This window comes from Carcharhinus amblyrhynchos, chromosome 26 (assembly GCF_965287045.1).
Source record: "Carcharhinus amblyrhynchos chromosome 26, sCarAmb.v2.hapA, whole genome shotgun sequence".
Taxonomy (NCBI): domain Eukaryota; kingdom Metazoa; phylum Chordata; class Chondrichthyes; order Carcharhiniformes; family Carcharhinidae; genus Carcharhinus; species Carcharhinus amblyrhynchos.
In genome coordinates this window covers 27,565,367-27,578,992 of record NC_137349.1, presented here as the reverse complement: position 1 = coordinate 27,578,992, position 13,626 = coordinate 27,565,367, and the positions used below count along the sequence as shown (strand labels likewise).

The following is a 13,626-nucleotide window of genomic DNA, read 5'->3' as shown; positions in this document are numbered from 1 at the left end:
TTGACCAATAATAGATGGGGATGTGTACAGGGGGAGCCATAGAGATTCCGGCACCGCGATGATAGGTCCCGCCCCTGCACTTCCCTCCCTCGCCCGGGCAGGGCCGCCTGACTGGGTGAAGTCACCCTGCCCGGGCACCGGCCCGCCTATCGCTGAATCCGCCGCACTGATTGTTTATCTGCGTTGTCAATCAAACCAACTGCCCGTGGTTCATTGCGTAATCTGCCTGTCACTCACGACCGATCAAGCTCACGCCCCTTTTCCGGCGCGGATTTTTTTCCTCTCTCTTCAAGGAGTAGTCGGGAGAGCGGTGATGTTGGCGGAGAGATGGGCCTAATGAACCGCTGAATCGCAGTCCCCAGGTATCGTCAACATCAGTCTTTCGAAAGCGAAAACCCGAGGTAACGAATGACAAATAAAGCCACTGTATGTTTTTGAATAAAATTTTAAAAATGCAGCCACCACCCCCTCTTCTTCCCCCCCCCCCCTCCCGACTCGGTGTTGTGCGTCATAATCCTGGCATTGGGGTCTCTTGGTTTATTTTGTAGTTAAAATGTCTCCTTAAGTGATCGTTTCAACAGCACCCCCATCCCCTCTCCCTCTTTTCCCCCTCCCCCCTCTCCCGAGTGAACTGTCACTCGTTCTGCAGCTGTGTGGAGTGTAAACATCAGCCTGACATCTCTGCTGGGCGCCCCCCCCCCCCCCCCCCGGGCTCTGCTGTCACAACTCGGAGGAAATTCAGCACATCTTGCAATTCTTCGGATAACCCCTCGTAAAACTCCCAGATAAATCTAACGTCAACGCCAGGGCGGTTTATGGCTGTCTTCGAACAATAGTGCGTGTGTGGAATAATGTTCCAGGTGAGTTGTCAACTGGCTCTGATAGCTTCGGTCAGCAATCAAGCATGTTGGTAGTGGAGACCAAAATGGTACTGACATTTAGATGGGTGAAGCTGGACTAGTATCCCACGTTGAAAATTTTTCCAGTAGTGAGCTGTGATATCACTGCGACACAATGTTTATGACCATTTTTCATCAGTGCTCAATGATTAACCACTCCTAAGGTTAGATCTTCTGTAACCTCTCGCTTTGTTTGCTTCTGAACAATTTACTTTTCCCAGAGAATGGTAACTGGACAAGTATAGAATGGGAACCATAGTGTTTCACGTCACTGTTTGGAGCTAGTTTCCATACTTGTTTCCGTACAAGCATCTCTTGTGGAACTATAAATTATATTTATAATCCCTTGCAGCTGTCTGAGGCTGAACCAGACAATTTGTAACCTTGGTGTCATGTTTGACTCTGAGATGAGCTTCAGACCACTTGGCAGTGCCACCATTGAAACAGCTAATTTTCACCTCTATAATATTGCCTGATTTCACCCCTGCCTCGCTCGTCTGCTATTGAAACCCTTATTCATGCCTATTTCAATGCATTCCTGGCCGGCTGCCCACATTGTATCCTCAGGTCATCCAAAATGCTGTTGCTTGTATCCTTACTGTAAATATTCTATCATTTGTTCACCATTTCTGAGCTGGCTGGTTAAGCAATACCTTGATTTTAAAACGCAGGTACCTCCATTGTTTCACCCATCCTTACCTCTGTAATCTCCTGCAGCTCCACAGGAAATAGAATGAAAGCAAAATACTGTGGATGCTGGAATCTGAAACAAAAACAGAAAATGCTGGAAAATCTCAGCAGACCTGACAGCATCTGGGAGAAAGAACAGAGCCGACATTTCAAGTCTGGATGACCCTTTGTCAGATAGGAGCAAGATAGATCATGTGGCCCATTGAGCCTACTCCACCATTCAATACAATCTTATGCTTCAACTCTGCTTTCTTGCTCACTCCTCATATACTGAGAGACCAGAACCTTGTCTGTTGCGTCCTTAAATGTATTCAACAATGGAGCATCTGCCATCCACATCTGAGATAGAGAATTCCAAAGAGTCACAACTGTTGAAGGAATTTCACTTCATCTCATCTTGTGATAGGCCCCTTATCTAAGGCAGTACCCCCCATTTTAGATTCCTCGACCAGCAGAAGCAATCTCTCAGCATATACCCTTCAGAATTTTGAAGGTTTCAATGAAATTACCCCTCATTTTTCTAAACTCCAGAAAGTGTAAACCCAATTTACCTAGCTCCATAATGTTCCAAAATATCACTGCTGCTATAATTTTAGTTTCTTGAGCATCCCTGATTTGAATTGCACCTCCATAATTAACTGTGCCTTCAGCAGTGGCTCTAAGCTCAGGGATTTCCCCCTTTATAAGATGCTCCTTAAAGCTCTTTGATCAAGTTTTTTGTCATCTTGCCTTATGTAGTTTGATGTCAAATTTTGCTTTATAACCCTCCTGTGAAACACCTCAGGCTGTTTTATTGCAGTAAAGGTGTTATATATGTTATTTTTATGAAGCTGCCCCTATCTGGTACTATAATTACTGAAGTTCAGCTGAGGTTATTAACACTGCTTTATCATTGACATGCTTAACCCATTAAGTATGGGTTAGCTAGATTATTTTCTTAGTGGCAGGCAAAGGAAGGATGTTAATTTATCTGTAACTGCGATGTGCACATGCATTATATTGTTGATCCTGGGAGTTTTTATGTATATGCTTTATTTAGATAAAGAATTTTAGCATTGTGAAAGTGCTGCAATTGACTAGCTAATGAATGCTTGGATGACCAGAGGATTTTAATCTTGGACCTGGCTGTTCTACACTTTCCTACATCCACTGGGCTGTTACTTTTAAATTTGACTGGGTTATGAAAGCCTCAATGATCATGGCCACATCACTTAAAGTAAATATTTTGGAAGCTGTGTTGCATAATTGCTATAAATCTTGTTATAAAATGGCTTGAAAAAAACTGAGAGATCTACTTTGCCCTTTTTACATCAGCAAACAATTCTGTGTTTTTTCAAAACAAATAGTTTCAGTTGGATTGGTAACCGGAAGGTGCAGATTTATGGCTAATTGGCAGAAGAATGAGTGGAGAGAAGTGGAGATCTTTATGTAGCAGGTTAGGATTTGGAATGCACTCCTGTAAGGGAGGTGAAATTAGATTGAAATGTAACTTTCAAAACAAATCAGAAAAGAATGTTAGGGCAACAAGGAAAGACCAATGGATTGGGAACCAGTTAGATAGCTCTTTCAAAAGGCCAGCATAGATCCAATGAGCCAAATGGTCTCTCCCTGTGCTGTATGATTCTATATAAGGACCTTTATGGATGAATAAACTTGATAATTGTGCTGTTCAAAGTTTATTTAAGTTTTGGTGCACAAGCTGTTTTTAATGTTCTTTTTATTTACAAACTGTGATACAAGAAAATATGATGGATTTCTTTTCAGACTGCTTTTGTGCCAGGAACTGTAGTTTGTTTATAATTGAAATATGTGGATGAACACATGCAAGCATTTACTGATGAGTACATGAGAGTGAGATGTATTTTTTTGCCAACTTTTAAGATCTGTTGTTTAACTTTCTTATCAAATTAATATTTTGCTAAAATTTCTCTGAACAATTCTGAAACAGTGTTTAATACTTTTCATGTGAATAATTTTTAAGTTCAAACATATCTGAGAAGATTGATGAATAGTGTATGGGAATAACTATTCGGCTCCCAAGAACATTTTTGGTTGCCAAGTAACTGCTGTTTTATGGAAAAATAGAGCAGACAAATGCATTCACGTGTGTAGGATACTGGCCCAGTTTCCAGATGTAAAACTTCTGTGCAGTGTATGGAATTTGTTTAATGGCCAAAACACATTATCTAGAGAATACAAAATGGGTACAGCAGATAACAAATGTACTTTGCATGAGTGAGGAGGAGTTTTGACTCATCGTAAATCTCCATCTCTCTCCCTCCCTTTATCTCCTTATGTATGCTTCTATTCATAATTTGTATTTTTTATTGTTAACTCTTTAATGGAGATTCTTTGATACCCACTGTGAAATTGGCTTAGTCCAGTTACGACTTGCATCGTATTAACCTTGTCACCTGTTACTAATGGACTATTGTGTATTGAAATTGACTTTTAACCAAATAAAAGTTAAATTCATGTGGCCTTTTTAGTTTCAGGAACTATTTTCTGAAAGGGAACCGTGGAACTAATGTCAATCTTTGGCTAACTCTATGCAAATAAGTTGTGTTGCCAAATTTTGTTGGCTGCAGCCTGGAAGGAAATGGCATGTTTCCTGCTTCAGTTCTGCTATATCGTGGTTTTTAGCCACTGAATAAAGTATCAATTGGAGAAGTAGTTAGGGTATGGAATTTTTAATTAAAATTATTTATCGAACCATTTAATGTGAAATAGGCTGCTTGAAGACAGTGGTACTTGGATGACCAAATAAAATACAAATCCTAATCTGTTCATAATTACTGTGGATAAGCATTTCAGCTTTCACCAAGTTGTTTTGGATCTTCCATAATTTATTTCCTTCCCTCCAAAAGTTGACTGTAAATATTATAGATCTTGTGTGCATGTGGAGCAGAGTGCTGAAAATGGCTAGCAATACTGGTAAACATCTCAAAAAGCAAGACCCTTAAGCTCCATATTATTGTTGTGAGCTAAGAGGCCATCAGTCAAGTTTCCTTTCCAAGAGATGGCTTTTCTTTTCTTTTTGCTTACTCACCTCTGGAAAAGCTTTGAGGAGAGTACATTTTATGGACAGATAGTTTGCTGGAAGCATTAGTCATCCATTTGGGACTTAAATAAATCCAAAATGTTAACTTCTGTTTAATACGTAAATGAATCTGCTGTGCATTTACAAAACTTTGTTTTTTAACTCAGTTGCTGATCATTTTACAAAACAACAGATAGATTGTAATTTCCCAGTGTCTGGCATTCTATATTTCTCTCCCTCACTCTGATCCTTCTCAAACATGAAAATAACTGCAATTACAATTGACTGCTGGCATTGATAAACAATCACCCATATTTTCAACAAAACTACTGCAGCTGGAGTAAGTTTAATGCTGGCTGCAAATTGTTCATATTTGCAAACTGTTTTCCTCCATTTAAACTTTTGGGAGTGAGACATTAATGAACTACTGTGATCTTTTCTGGGTGTAAATTTGATGTTGGTAATAATATAACCTGGTGTCTAAAAAGTTTAACTCTAGCATCTCCAATTCATCCATGTAACTGCATTCTTTCATCCGTGGGAACTATCTAGTAAATTTCTTCTGTGTCATCTCCAAACTCTTCATATCCTTCCTAAAGTGCGATGCCCAAAATTGAACACGCTTCTCCAGCTGGAGGGGTGGGACAAAGCAAATTACTCTTTGACAGAGCTGACGCAGGTTCAGTGGACCAAATGGCCACCTCCCGTGCTGTATTCTATTCTATAATAGAATAGTATTTTTCTAGAGACTAAACTATATTTGAAAATTATTACCAGTAGCAGAATTTCAGAGCACACGAGCACAGGCTGCTTTCACACAACACATGCGTTAGAGTGATGGTAACGGAGATCCCAAAAACAGGATATCTGCTTTGTTATTGATTTACTGAAAAATAATGCATGGTTTCTCAATCTTTCTCCCTGCTGAATCGTTACTTTATTGACCCATCATGCAACCATCTAACCCTTCTTTCACCATGATCTTAGAAAAACCACAACTCCTTAACTCCCTCAGCCATAATCAACTGATTTTTAAAGCTAGGTAATAACTACTTTCTATTTTTTCAATCTTCATGCAAGGTACTTTGACCTTCACCTTTTGCTCAATTTTTGAAAGAAGCAAAAGTAGAAGAGAATAAGACAGTTGCAGGAAAATCTAATCTGCTTGTGGGGGACAGTGTTACATTAAAAAAAACAGGAAAAGGGAAAGAAACATTCTGTTGTTCAGCACTGGTACCTCATTTTATAACATTTTTCTTTTTTCAAGTTAGCATTAGATTATTGGGGGAAATGAAGCAATATGTTTTCTAAGTCATTCACATTTGTTTGTCAGGAATTACTTTCTCTTTGTTGCTTTAAAAGAGTATGAGGAAGTTCATATTAAGTTTAAAAATTTCTTTCTTCAGTATTACAAGGTAAACACTGCAATTGTAAAGATTTCTTTGCCCTTTTAATGACTGTCAATCCATTTGAAATAAACTAACAGGACTCATATATAGACATATGAAATGTTCATGTGCTAGTGTCGCTGGTAGTAATTTCATATTGATATGTCTCTTTCACCACCCCTCCCCAACCTTTTAGATGTCATTTATTAATTTTTTGTTCATAATTTTTCATGATGAAAACATTTTTAGGTTTGTCTCTTGTGCTTTTGCAAAGAATTCCTTTCCTTTCCACTCTGTCTAAATATTTCAGACCACTGTTTCCAAAACAGATGGAGATTTGCTATTTACAATGTACTTTACTGCAGTTGGGGAGGCGGCTCCTCAAATATCCTATGTCTAGTTTCTTAAAAATGTCGCAGGTGTGCATTGTCTGAAACTACTGAATGTAACTCATTTAAAATCCAGTCTGTAGTAATCCAAAGCTGCGTTTATTTTAGTAGCAAAATAAAAACACAAGAATTAGGAGCAGTAGTAGGCCATTCAGCCCCTCAAGCCAGCTATGCCATTCAATAATATCATGGCTAATCCACTGCCCTGTCTATCTCCCATAACACTTGATTCCTTTGTCTATCAAAAATCTATTTAACTCGGACTTTAACCCAACCTCTGTTGCTCTCTGGGTAGAGAATTCCACTGACCTACTGAGATTAAAAAAAATTCACATCTGTCTTAAATAGTGATCCCTACTCTTTACACCTTGTCCCCTAGTTCTACTCTCTTAATCTCTGCTCCAACTCCCATCCTCTCAGCATCCACCCTGTCATATCGCTTCGGGGTCTTGTGTGTTTCAATAAAATGACCTCTGATTCTTCTAATCTCCATTGGGTATAGGCTAAACTTATTCAACTTTTCCTCATTAAATAAGCCAGGGATCAGTTAAATGAACCTTCTCTGAACTGTGTCTCATGCAAATGAATCCTTTCGGAAGTTTTTATTCTTTGGAATGTGACCGCCACTGCCAAAGCCAGCATTTGTTGCCCATCCCTAATTGCCCTTTAATTGAGGCTATTTCAGAGGGCAGTTACAAGTCAACATTGCTGTGGGTCTCGAATCCCATATCAGCCAGACCAGGTAAGAATGGCAGTCCATAATGCCATTCCCTAAAGGACATTAGTGAATCAAATGGGTTTTTATAACAGTTGATGAGAGTTTCACAGTCTCCATTTATATACCAGATTTAAAATTTGAATTTAAATTCCACCAACTGCTGTAGTGGGATTTAAACCCATGGTCCCAGAACTTTAGTCTGGGCTTTTGGATTACTCATCCAGTGACATTACCATAATCCTCAGTAAGGAGACCAAAATTGTGCACTGTACTTCAGATGCATACACAGTACTCCATGCTCTGCTTTCTGGCCCTTACAGCAGAACTTAAGCCTATGACATGTCCCACCACTTCTCCATTGTTGCTGAACTCAATGATCCACCCATGTGTCAGTGAATTGATTGTGCAACTCCATTCCTTTCACCCCAGGCTATATTTTGCTCAGTCTACCTCTGACCTCCTCCAGCCATGTTGAAGTACCTCCACCAACATCAGTGATTGTTCTTTTAACCACTATGTCTTGCACTCTGCAATTTCAGCTTTCAAAAGCCTGTTGAAACTTATCTTTTTCACCCAAAATTTGAACATGCTTTTTCCCATAACCTATTTGCCATAATTTTTGGTGTTCATTTGTTTCTTCTGCCTTGTAAATGATTTTGAATGTAGGAGATAGCTGAAGTTATACCTCTTCTCATAGACTGTCTTGTCTATGAGAAGAGGTATAACTTCAGCAGTCTCCTACATTCAAAATGAGTGAAGTTACAAGTGAAACTCAAAAGTAAGGTCTGCTATCTTGTTTTCCAGACAAAGAATGTCATAGAATAAAAATGCAATGTAATGTTGGAAATGTGTAGCAAATCCATCAACTTTTGTTAAGATTTCAGCCTCGGACTGTTCATCAAGACTAAATCTATTGAGTTTATGCATAACATGAACCTGTATGAATTTATTGTGGAATAGGACTTTTTCAAGTTTTTTCCTGTTTATTTTCAACTCTTAACTGCCCCTGGATTTCAGTTTTCTTTTAGATAACCATTCCAATGTTATGACTGTGCCTTGGAAAATATGTACTGGATGTTGTACAAACAGAATTCTGTCTGACTGTTTCATAGAATCATAAATCCCAACTGTACAGAAAGAGGTCATTTGGCCCATCAAGCCTGCACCAAGAATAATCCCACCCTATCCCCGTAATCTCACATTTACCTTTTAGTCCCCCTGAAACTAGGGTCAATTTTCCGCACATCTTTGGACTGTGGGAGGAAACCGGAGCACCTGGAGGAACCCATGTAGACATGGGAAGAACGTGCAAACTCCACACGGAGAGTGACCCAGGTTGGGAGTCGAACCCAGGTTCCTGGCACTGAGACAGCAGTGCTAGCCACTGTGCCGCTATGTCCTGGAATTTTTGATCTGAACTACTCCAATACAGTAGTTTCCTTTATTGTAATTGTAGTAATAACACTAATGTTGACTTTTTCCTGTGTTGTTTAGACAGTGAAATGCTGCCACTGCTTGTTTGAAAAAATGGGAAATAAACCTTTCAGGTATGGGTTTTTCTAATGAAATGAAACCAATAACCAATATCAGTCATCTTTGGTTAGAATGATATTCTGTGACTTTATATTCTTGTGGAGAATCTTTCTATCATGGCTTGTGTCAGGGGCTAGGCAGATTTGCACAAACCAATGCAGGATCCAGTGCAATGATAACTCTGATTCATATTTATGGTTTCGTAAAAGGAAGGGTGCCTTAGATGCCAAAGGAGAAAGGGAATAAAGTGAAACAACAAAAAAAATGCATCATGCATGTGAAGTGAATGCTTCAAGCCAGAACCAGACCAAATACAGTAAGTTGAGAGGTGAGATGAAAAGGAAAAATATGACTGGCAAAGAGAAAACATGAGAATAGAGTTCTTCTGTCAGCATATAAATAGTAAGCAGATAGTAGGAGTCAAGGTGAAGCCTATTAGGGTTAAAGGAAGTGATATATGCTTGGAGGTACAGGGCAAGACTAGGATACTTACCAAGTATCGGTGTTTACTAAGGAAGAGGATGCTGACAAAATGCAGAATCAGCAACGGTGGAGATAATTGATGGGCAAAATGTACTGAAGGCTGGCTGTGTTGGAGTAAATAGGTCCCCTGGGGTAGACTGCTTGTATCCACGATTACTAAGGGAAATAGGGTGGACATGGTAGAAGTGCTTGCCATAATCTTTGAATCTTCACTGGATATGAAAGAGGTGCCAGAATGTTAGAAAGTGGGAAAGTGACAACCTTGTTCAAGAAAGTGTCTAAGATCACTCCTATTAACTACAGGCAAGTTATTTTTACATCAGTGGTGGTAAAGGTTTTGGAAACAATAATCAGGGCAAAAAATCAACAGGTACTTAGAGGTTTGAGTAAATTGAGCACCTGCAGCACAAATTTGTTAAGGGCAGAACATGTTTGACTAATCTAATTGAGTTCTTTGATGGATAATGAAAGCAATATATTGGATGTTACCAGTGCTTATTTGAAGAAAGCATTTGTCAAAAAATCAAATAAGGGATTAGGTGACAAAATTGAGACTCATGGTGGGAGTTGAGGGCCATGCAGTATCAGTATCAGTTTGAATTTTTTAAAATGGCTTGAGGCATAAAACAGCAATTAATGGAAGATGGTTGATTTTCAGGAGGATGGTAGAAAGTGGTATTTCCCAACAGTCAGTACTTGAACTGCTGCTTTTTGATATGTGACTTGAATATTAGAATACAGAGTAAAATTTCAAACTTTGCCTTTGACACCAAACTTGGAGCTATGACAAACAGACGACAATTCGGCAGGTATAGAAAGGCAAGGAGTATGATCAGACAAATGACTGATGAAATTCAATACAGATTCATATGAGGCGATGCATTTTGGCAGAAGGAACAGAAAGGCAATACACTCATAATAGCAGTTCTAAAGAGAGTGCGGAGACAAGAGGGTCTGGAGGGTCATATTATGTGTGTTGAATATGATGGCAAATACATTAAAAGACCAGTTAGCAAAGCTTATGTAATCTTGGGCTTTGTAAACAGAGTTACTGAGTGAAAAAGCAAGGAAGCTGTGCTGAACTCTTTCATAGCTCTGGTTAGGTTGCAATTACAGTATTGTGTCTAGTTCTGCTCAACTTAGTTTAGAAGGGGCAAGGGTCCTTGACAGGATGCAAAAAGTTTTTAGCAGAATGACTTCAGATATGAGGGAATTTAGCTGCACCGTTAGGTTGGAGAAGCTGGCGTTAGTCTCCTTGGAGCAAAAAAGGTTGAGGGGAGATCTGATATAAGTGCACAATATTATGATAGGCTTAGATAAGGTCGTCAAAGAAAAGCTGTTCCAATTAGCTCATGGTACAACAATTGGGACACAGATTTAAGGTTTTGGGCAAGAGACAGAGCAGTGAGGAATAACCTTCTAACTCAGCAAGTGGTAATTAATTTGTACTTGTCTGCAACGGTGTTGGAAGCAGAGATGATCAATGATTTCAAAAGGAAATTGGATTGATACTTGAATGAAGTAAAGTTGCCGAGCTACTGTGATAAGAGTATTGGACAGGATTGCTCTTCGGAAAGCAGCTGTGGACTGAATGGGCTGAATGGCCTCTTCTATACTGTAATGACTATTTGAACTTGAATTGATATTGTGTCTTCATCACTTCTTTGATACATGTTCTAAGTGCTTTAAATTGAACATGTTATATTGTACAGTTACTTCTGTTATGCAGCCATTTTGCACGAAACAAGTTCAAACAGCCAGAAGTGAGATGGATGACTAGTTAATCTGTTTATGATTTCTTGATTTTTATATGTAAACTATCCTCTGAAAAGAAGAACATGATGATATGGAAACAATAGATGGGTTTGGTATTTATCATTCTGGTTGGAGAACAGGGCATGTCTTGAGTGAATCAACATTTGCTGAAGTCAAAGTAATGCTTGCAGTTGATGGTATCATAGTCATCTAGTTTCACGGTTTAGATAAAACTCTGAGGTTGGAGATTAAAATATTTAAATGTACGATACCCGATTTGAGAAACTGATAGCTGTAAAAAGCAAATCAAACCAGTATATTTTACAAGGTCAGAGGTCGGGGTGTAAAAGCAATAAACGGTAGGGATCTTCTTTTAGCTTAAAGGAATCAGTAAGGGTACCGTTACTACCCTTGAAAGATTTAAATTGTTTAGTTCCAAATAAAAAAGCCAAAGGCAGTTTGATCACCCTTGTCCTCCCTTTTTCACCCCGTCAGCCTCTGCATTCAAAGGATAATTCACTGCCAGCCCCAACATGATGCCACCACTCAATACTTCTTCCCTTTACTCCCCCGTCAGCATTCCATAGTGGCCGATGGTGGTGAGTGGTTTTGGGAGTGATGGACGAGTGGACCAGGCTAGAATACCCTAGTCCACTCCTCCATCACTCCAACACCCCAACCATTGCCATCGGCATCTTCCACCTTCACCCCATTTCCATTTATTTTACTTCTTCTTTTCATCTTATTATTCCATTGTTATTACAATTACAGAAGATGCAACACTTTTTCCTTCACCTCCTCCTTGTTCACCATCTCAGGGCCGAAAAACTCTTTTCAGGTGAAGCAGCATTTCAGGTGTGTCTCCTTTTAATCTGGTTGATTGCATTCACTGCTCCCAATGCAGTGGAGGGAGACAAAAGGCAGACTGGGTGACCACTTTCCGGAAGACCTTCACCCTGTCCGTAAGCAGGACCCAGACCTTTCTGTCACTTGCTATTTCAGCATACCACCCTGCTCTCCTGCCCACATGCCCATCCTTGGCCTTTTGTGTTTACCCCAGTCCAACGCCAGCATCTCCACATCTTTTGCTACGTGAAGCCCAAAGTAAACTGGGGGGACAGCACCTCACCTTCCAATTTGGCACTTCACAGCCTTCTGGACTGAACATTGAGTTCAACGACTTCAAAGTATGAACTCTAACCTTCACCTTCACCCCATTTCCACTTATTTTGTTTCATTTCTTTTCATCTTATTCCATTGTTATTACTTTATACTTTAAGTTTTCAACTTCTAGTATCTCGCTTTCCATTTTATTTCTTTTCCTACTCCATTATGTCCATCTGCTGCATTCCTAAGCTCTGCACCTTTGTTCTGCCATTTACACATTCCAGTTGCTTAATGGACGCTCTTAGCACCATTCCTAGTCTTCTTCATCATCATTTACATTTCCTTTGTCCTTTTGTCATTAATTTGTCAATCAAAGCCCTTTTCACTCTGAATATAAATTTTGTCCTGTTTTCTTGGTCTTGACCTCTGACAAAGGGTCATCTAGACTGGAAATGTTGCCTGTAGTCTGTCTCCATAGATGCTGTCAGATCTGCTGAGATTTTCCTGCATTTTTGGCTTTGTTGTTGAAAACAGCAAATCTGGGGAGAGGGCAATTATATCCATTGGAGGTACAAATTACTCATTTGGGTCACAGAATAAAAAGAGTTGTGTTGAAGGTAAAACATAATTATTTTTTATTTGGGACCTCCCAAAGCATGTTGTGTTGGTATGAAGGTGGCTGTGGGGATTAGAAGGTTCTTTTTATTAAATCTAGGTTTTTTCATCTCAAGATGTGTAGCAGATTTGGTTGCAGCTGAAGCCAAGGAAGCAACAGGAGTAAATGTTAGTGAGAACCACACTTCAAGCGAAGAAAATACAAATTTTATTGTTCATCGCACAAAATGTGGGTGGGAGCACAAGCTCAGTTTGAAAATCACAGGAGAAAACAGCTGGAAGATATACCTGCCTTGAAGCAAGCAGAAGAAACTTATAGTGATCCTCATAAGCTGTTAGTTTTGTAACAGCTAGCAGTCAGTCAGCTTTGAACAAGCAAAGAAAGTATCTTGCAGAATCAGAAAATGTACAGAAGCTGTGGGAGTATAGAGGGCCATTTATAAACTGGGAATGATCTTAATATTTAGATCCCTGTGCAAGAGGCAGTGAAGCACAGTTGAACTGAAGAGTCCACAGTTTTAAGGTCTTTAAGGAAACTTGGAGGATTGCTTGTCCAAAAGCTTATGGAAGGAACTCATCAAATTTCATATCTCAGATGATAACTGGAAGACATGCTAAATCATAGTGACTCCTGGAGAGTTTTGGCATACCTTTGGGTTGCTCACAAGAAAGTACACCAACCTTCAAGATTTCATAAGATATGGGAAATCTCGGGATGGGGGGAGGAATATGAAATGGAACTGAATTTGTATGATAAGTCTTTAAACTGTAGTGTTAGTAATGCTTTTAAAAATTTCTTTTATGTATTGAATAGTTTATTTTTGTTTAAAATTGTAAAATCTAGTGGCATAGATTTTCTTTAAATGCTAAAAGACCCTACAGGGATTGTAACAATGGACAAAACCTTAGAAAACGCATGAAGGTGTAAATACCTAAATTACTTGTCTTCATATCATCATGCTCTTTCTGCTCTGTCCTAAAAGAGCAACCACTAATTTTAAAACAGTGC

The 13,626-nt window shown here is 39.2% G+C and overlaps 1 protein-coding gene across 2 annotated transcripts in view; it reads left to right on the top strand.

Moving 5' to 3' along the window:
- Positions 1–298: 298 nt before the first annotated feature.
- The window catches only part of marchf2 (membrane-associated ring finger (C3HC4) 2), a 49,305-nt gene continuing 35,977 nt past the window's right edge, over positions 299–13,626 (top strand). The window contains exon 1 of one of the 2 annotated variants that reach the window (XM_080212658.1): positions 299–401. The gene's annotated coding sequence lies outside the window, so the exon portion shown is untranslated. The remainder of the gene's footprint in view (positions 402–13,626) is intronic. The other variant, XM_080212659.1, reaches the window with a different exon arrangement.